Below are 6241 nucleotides of genomic sequence, written 5' to 3'. Positions count from 1 at the left end.
AAGTTTCCTTCTTTACAGATGACATGATACTCTGTAGAAAACCCAAAAGACCACCAAAAAAATTGCTAGAACTGATACGTGAATTCAACAAAATTGTAGGTTATAAAATCAATGTGTAGAAATCTGTTGCATTCCTATATACAAATAATGAAGCAGCAGAAAGAGAAATCAAGGAATCAATCCCATTTACAATTGTACCAAAACCCCTAAGATACCTAGGAATAAACCTAACCAAAGAGGTAAAAGATCTGTACGCTGAAAACTATAGAACACTTATGAAAGAAATTGAAGAAGACACAAAGAAATGGAAAAACATCCCATTCTCATGAATTGAAAGAACAAATATTGGTAAAATGTCTATACTACTCAAAGCAATCAACACATTCAATGCAATCCTTATCAATATAAAATGAGCACTTTTCACAGAGGTAGAACAAACAATTCTAAAATTTATATGGAACCACAAAATTCCGTGAATAGCCAAAGTAATCCTGAGGAAGAAAGTAAAGCTGGAGGCATCACAATTCTGGACTTTAAGCTATATTACAATGCTGCAATCATCAAGACAGTTGGTGCTGGCACAAAAACAAACACATATATCAATGGAACAGAATAGAGGACCCAGAAATGGACTCACAACACTATGGTCAACTAATCTTCAACAAAGCAAGAAATAAAATCCAATGGAAAATGGTCTCTTCAACAAATGGCGTGGGAAAACTGTACAGTGATAAGCAGAAAAATGAAACTGGACCACTTTCTTATACCATACACAAAAATAAATTAAAAATGAATAAAAGTCCTAATGGGAAACAGGAAACCATCAAAAGCCTAGAGGAGAACACAGACATCAACCTCTTTGACCTTGGCTTTAGCAACTTCTTACTAGACATGTCTCTGGAGTCAAGGAAAATAAAAGTGAAAATGAACTAATAGGACTTCATCAAGATAAAAAGCTTCTGCACAGCAAAGGAAACAATCCAAAAAACTAAAATTTAGCCTATAGAATGGGAGAAGATATTTGCAAATGACATATTAGATAAAGGGTTAGTATCCAAAATCTATAAAGAACTTATCAAACTCACCACCAACAACCAAATAATCCAGTTAAGAAATAGGCATAAGACATGAACTGACATTTCTTTTGTTTTTTTAAATTTAAACCCAAATTAGTTAACATAGAGTATAATAATGGTTTCAGTATTATTTAGTGATTCCTGACTTACATATAATGCCTAGTCCAGTGCTTATCCCAACAAGTGCCCTCCTTAATGTCCATCACCCATTTAGCCCTGAACAGACATTTTTCTAAAGAATATATCCAGATGGTTAACAGACACATAAAACGATGCTCAATGTCACTCATCATCAGGGAAATACAAATCAAAACTAGGATGACATACAACCTCACAACTGTCAGAATGGCTTAGATTAACAACACAAGAAACGACAGGCATCAGTAAGGATGTAGAGAAAGGTGAACCCTCTTGCACTGTTGGTGTGAATGCAAACTGGTGCAGCCACTCTGGAGAACGGTATGGAAGTTCCTCAGAAAATTAAAAGTAGAACTGCCCCATGATCTAGCAACTGCACTACTAGATATTTACCCAAAGGATACAAAGATACAGATTTGAAGGGGTACATGCTCCACAGTGTTTATACCAGTATTATCAACAGTATCCAAACTTTGGAAAGAGCCTGAATGCCCAATGACTCATGAATGGAAAAAGATGTTGTATATATATACAATTGAATATTACTCAGCCATCAAAAAGCAATGAAACCTTGCCATTTACAATAACATGAATGGAGCTAGAGTGTATTATGCTAAGCAAAGTAAGTTACTCAGAGAAAGACAAATACCATATGATTTCACTCATATGTCAAATTTATGAAAAAAAACATATTAATATATGGGAAGGAGGGAAAAGGAAACAAACCCTTAGAGACTCTCAATGATAGAGAACAAACTGAAGGTTGGTGGAGGGAGGTGGGTGAGGGATGTGCTAGATGGGTCATAGGTATTAAGGAGGGCACTTGTTATGATGAACGTTGGGTATTGTATGTAAGTGATGAGTCACTGGATTCTACTCCTGAAACCAATATTGTACTGCATATTAGCTAACTAGAATTTAAATAAATAAATAAATAAGAAATACAGCATGGTGTCTATAGTTAATAAAACTGTATTTCATAGTTGAAAGTTGCTAAGAGAGTAGATATTAAAAGTTCTCATGAGAAAAATATTTGTAATGATGTATGGTAACATGTTAACTAGACTTCTTACCATTATCATTTCCTAATATATAAATAAAATGATGCTGTGCACTTGAGAGCAATATAATGTTGTATGTATATTATACCTTAATAAAACAAAATTGAATGACAAGATATGGTAACCAATATGGAGGTTCCTCAAAAATAATGCATGTTTTAAAAAAATGACACATTACATAGTACCTGGGTGGCTCAGTCAGTTAAGTGTCTGACTCTTGATTTCAGTTCAGGTCATGATCTCATGGTTCGTAAGATTGAGCCCCGTGTCAGGTTCTGTTCTGATTGTGCGGAGCCTGCTTGGGATTCTCTTTCTCCTTCTGTCTATGCCCTCCTCTGCTCTTTTCCTCTCTCTCTGAAAATACATAAATAAACGTTTTTTTTTTTTTTTTAAAGAAATGACACATTAGACCAGATGGACTTAATATATACAGAACATTTCACCCCAAAACTGAAGAATGCAAATTCTTGTCAGGTGCACATGGAACAGTCTCCAGGATAGATCACATTTTAGGCCACAAAACTAGAAATCAATTACAAGAGGAAAACTGGTAAAACCACAAACATGAGGAGACTAAAAATGTTACCAAACCATAAGTGGGTCAATGAAGAAAACAAAGAAGAAATAAAAAAATACCTTAAAACCAATGAAAATGGGATACAACTTTCTAAAACTATGAAATAGAGCAAACGCACTTCTAAGATGGAAGTTCATAGTGATAGAGACCTACCTCAAGAAACAAGAAAAATTCCAAATAAACAATCTAACTTTATATTTAAAGAAATTAGAAAAAGAACAAACATATCCCAAAGTTAGTAGAAGGAGGAAATGATAAAGATCAAAGCAGAAATAAATGAAATAGGGACAAAAAAAAAGCAATGAAACTAAAGTTGTTCTTTATAAAGATAAACAAAATCAATAAACCTCTAGCCAAACCTAACAATAAAATGGAAAGAGGGCCAAAATACATAAAATCAAAAATTAGAGAGAAGTTACAACAGACACCACAGAGATACACAGGATTATAAGAGGCTACTATAAACAATTATATGTCAACAAACTGCAAAACCTAGAAGAAATGGATATATTCTTAGAAACACACAAACTTCCAAGACTAAATCACAGAGACAGAAAATATGAATAGAATGATTATAAATTATAAAATTGAATTTAAAAAAAAATTCAAAACTCCCAAAAATGAAATATCCCAAACCAGACATCTTCACAAATTAATTCTACCAAACACTTAGAGTTAGTCCTATTCTTCTCAAGTTAGTCCAAAAAGTTGAAGAGGAAGAAATGCTTCCAAACAAGGCCAGCATTTCCTTGACACTGAAACCAGACCACCCACCCACCCCCCATACCACTGCAAGAAAAGAGAAAATTACAAGCCGATATCCCTGATGAACATAGATGCAAAAATCCTCAACAAATATTAGCAAATTGAATTCTACAATATATTAAAAGGATCATACCCCACAATCAAGTGGGATTTATTCCAGGGATTCAAGGATGGTTCAACATTCACAAATTAATCAACATGATATATCACATTAACAAAGCAAAAATCATGATCATCTCAATAGTTGCAGAAACAGCATTTGACAAAATTCAACATCTCTTCATCATAAAAATTCTCAACAAAGTGGATATAAAAGAAACTTACTTCAACCTAATAAAAGAAAAGCAAAGAATAAACAAACAAACAAATTCACAGATATAATAAACAGATTGGTAGTTGCCAGAGGTGGGAAGTGGGGGAAAAGTTAAATGGGTAAAGGTGGTCAAAAGGTATAGATTTCCAGTTATAAAATAAATAATTTCTGAGGACCAAATCAATAAACAAATCAATAAAACTAAGTTCACTATAATCTTACTACTCAAAGATAACTACTGTTAACATTTAACTTTTCTTATGCACATAATTACATACATAAAAATAGCTAAATAGCATGTACTTTAAAAGAATATATGATGCACTCATTTTCATGGTAATAGTAACAATGTTATAATATCCATTTTACAACTTGATTTTTAATTGAAGGTATCCATTATATGAATGTATCATCATTTACTTAACCAATCTCTCATGTATATCTTTAAACCCAGGGTTTTTTTTAAATTTTTAATGTTTTTTATATATTTCTGAGAGAGAGAGAGAGAGAGAGAGACAGCGTGAGCGGGGAGGGTCAGAGAGAGAGGGAGATACAGAATCTGAAACCGGCTCCAGGCTCTGAGCTGGCAGTCAGCCCAGAGCCCGACACGGGGCTCAAACCCACGAACTGTGAGATCATGACCTGAGCTGAAGTCGGACGCTTAACCACCTGAGCCACCCAGGTGCCCCTAAACACAGTTTTTTGACACTGTAAAGGATGGATCAATGTGAGCACATTTATGAATATCTTGTTAGGTTAAATTCCTAGAAGTAGAATCAGTAGTAAAGGATTTGTGTATTTAAAACACTCTGCCTTAGCAATCATACTTAGTCTGTGGGGTCAGTGACACAGAACTCTGTGTAGTAAATGGGCTGTTGAGTAGGGTTCAGATTTTAGAACAAATAGTACATTTTTGCTGACATTTGAAATGTGATTCATAGCTGACTATTAAAGGCAGTCCCTACAAGGTAAAAGGAAAAAAAAAGAGAAGTCACAAATCCTTTATGAGCAACTGAGATGGTCTTGTGGAAAGGAGTATGGTTGCTGAGCAACAAGAGCTCTTTGGGGGGGGGGGGCAGGGGGGTTGTGGTGGAGAAGGTATGAGCTGCCTCTGTGGTTGCATTTAGAAGCTCATGTCTATTTTAGCACCAGCTGGTCTTGTACTTCCTTCCTACTCTCCCAATTCCTTTCCTTGATGAGTTCCAGTCTAGCCTCTGGACTTTAAAGTGATATGTTCCCTTTCAATGTTCAGGCCCCAGAAAATCCAGATAATTTATTTAATTATTTTTTTTTCTTCTTAATTTTATTTTAGAGAGAGAGAGCAAGAGCAAGCTTAAGTTGGGGAGGGGGCAGAGGGAGAAATAGAGTCCTAAGCAGGCTCCATTCTTGGTGAGGAGTCTGGCACAAGACTTGATCCACAACCCTGGGATGGTGATCTGAGCCTAAATCAAGAGTAGGAGGCTCAGCTGAGCTACCCAGGCACCCTAGGCCCCAGATAATTTCTTAATAGATGGTGTCAGTTTTGCTTATAAACTGGAATCTGATCATTGTCCCAAATAAATATCCAATAATGTATTGGGGCACACCAACTAGTATTCCTTTATTTCGAAATATGAACTCAGCATCTTCTGCAATCTTTGCAATTCCCTATAATCTTGGACCATAGCAGAAAAGAGATAGTTTCTTTTGAGGCAGAGATGAAGAAAGGGCAAGGAAACATTGCTTACAATAGAGAAAACTGACCTTAATGTACAGTATCAACAACATTATCTTTGTATGGGAAGGATTTCAAGCACATTCATTCATTTCTTATTCATTCATTCATTTATTGATTAAACATTTATTAAAGAACCATAAAGAATTAGGCAATTAGTCACTGGGAAGTCAAAGTTAAATACTTCATAATCATTACCCAGAAGGAGCTCATAGTCTTAAAGATACATATGCAATATTTTAGTTATATCTAAACTTAGAAATGGGGAGAAATTGTAAATATAGTTTCCAATATAAAGATTAAGTTGGGATTGAAGAAGTAGCATAGTTGGCCTGAGTACAGTGTGAAGCTAAGTAACAGGTTGTAATGCCCGTTGGGTGCCCTGAACCCTGGAGAACCTAGGATTGTATCCTAGAATTGCATTTAGGTGATGTTCATCACATGTGCTTAAAGAGTTAGCACTTAATGCCATATCGTGGCTATGTTAATTGCACTAAGTGCTGCTAAGTAAGAACAATCATGCCTTGACTTCATGAAGTTTATATGTAAATTCATTAGTCATTAGAGCACCTGAAGAAGAAGGGGTAAAGAGATTTA

Source organism: Hyaena hyaena, unplaced genomic scaffold (assembly GCF_003009895.1).
Source record: "Hyaena hyaena isolate Hyena2069 unplaced genomic scaffold, ASM300989v1 scaffold_704, whole genome shotgun sequence".
Taxonomy (NCBI): domain Eukaryota; kingdom Metazoa; phylum Chordata; class Mammalia; order Carnivora; family Hyaenidae; genus Hyaena; species Hyaena hyaena.
Note: the sequence above shows the minus strand (reverse complement) of the source record.